The sequence below is a fragment of the Lipotes vexillifer genome, unplaced genomic scaffold, assembly GCF_000442215.2.
Source record: "Lipotes vexillifer unplaced genomic scaffold, Lipotes_vexillifer_v1.1 scaffold742, whole genome shotgun sequence".
Lineage (NCBI taxonomy): Eukaryota > Metazoa > Chordata > Mammalia > Artiodactyla > Lipotidae > Lipotes > Lipotes vexillifer.
This window is the reverse complement of record NW_006775459.1, coordinates 1,997,558-1,999,236: the sequence shown is the minus strand read 5'-3', so window position 1 is coordinate 1,999,236 and position 1,679 is coordinate 1,997,558.

Genomic DNA, 1,679 nt, shown 5'->3' with positions numbered 1-1,679 from the left:
CACAAAGCAGAAAATAAACAAATAAATATTTTAATGTATTGTTATCTTCATTTTCACTAGAATACAATCATTGCACTTGAACCTCTAACATTTCTTGGCTATTCCTTCTATCTGTGAGTGGTTATCCACCTCTCAGAGGTTAGCAGTTTAATAATTATTAAAACAATAATTTACTTAGATGCTGATTTTCCCTGAGTACAGGATTAAATATCCAAAACTAAATTTATAATCACATTCTGTGGATATTTTATGTTTTACTTGGCTATCCTAACACTATGAAAACCTGGAATTTTATGATGTAATCTTAGAATCTGTAAGTATTAAAAGTACCTTTGGTGTAAAACTGAACCTTGAGTCATTATACTTTGTAATAGTCAAGGAACATCGTTTTCTGTATACTTATGTAGTTCAAATTTTTTTTTAAACTGTTGCATAGTTACTTTATTTTTTTAACTTTTTTTATATAGGAGTATAGTTGATTAACGATGTTGTATAGTTTCAGGTGTACAGCAAAGTGATTCAGTTATACACATACATGTATCTATTTTTCAAATTCTTTTCCCATTTAGGTTGTTACATGATATTGAGCAGAGTTCCCTGTGCTATGCAGTAGGTCCTTGTGTCATAATACAAATTACATAGAAAATTCAGGTGGAAAGAAATTTAGCTATCACACGTTAATATACCATATGTCTAAGATTGTTCCTATCACAGGCTGTCTTTGAGCTATAAAAGATCAGACCCCGTTCAGTATAACCACCAGTTGTAGTTCAGAAACCTTTGAAGGGCATTAGACTATTTCCTTTCCGTTAATGGTTCCATATATCCAAGAAATGTGTATTAACTCTTCCCTAAAATTTCAATGTAAGGAACTTTCAGATTACCTGTATCTGGGATAATGCTTCCTGAATTAAAACTAAGGCTTTATATTCTTCATGCTAAATATTTTCTGGCATTTCAATACTTTAGTCTCAAAAGTGCACTCAGAAGATATTTAAATAATACAACCAAAAGATGAATACGGTGAAATTCTAGATCTAAATTGGAATGCCAAAAATTCTTCTATTTGCAACAATCCTATTTACTGTCTGATATGTATGTTTTTCTGGTTTACATACCTAACGATCTGAACTTCAGTCAGTTTCTCCCAGAAGCCTTTCTGTTTTCCTCCTTAAGGCCTTTCGTCCCTTCAGACCTTCTTTTTTCTTTTTTTTAATTTTTGGCTGCGTTGGGTCTTCATTGTTGTGCGTGGGCTTTCTCTAGTTGTGGCGAGCGGGGGCTACTCTTTGTTGCGCTGCACAGGCTGCTCATTGTGGTGGCTTCTCTTGTTGCAGAGCACGGGCTCTAGGCATGTGGGCTTCAGTATTTGTGGCATGTGGGCTCAGTAGTTGTGGCTCGCGGGCTCTAGAGTGCAGGCTCAGTAGTTGTGGCGCACAGGCTTAGTTACTCCGCAGTCAAATTTTATTATGTATCTAAATGTCTTATGTAAGTCTTAATTTTGTCTGAAGTCTTGATATCAATGTTTTCATCAATTACTAAGAAAATCATTGTTCATTAGTAAAATAAAGTTTTGTTTAAGAAAGGTATTATTTAAATGAATTTTAGTACCTAAATTTTAATTAACAGGATTTGGTAAATTACATTTATTCTTATCACCCCACATATTCTTAGTAATAGTT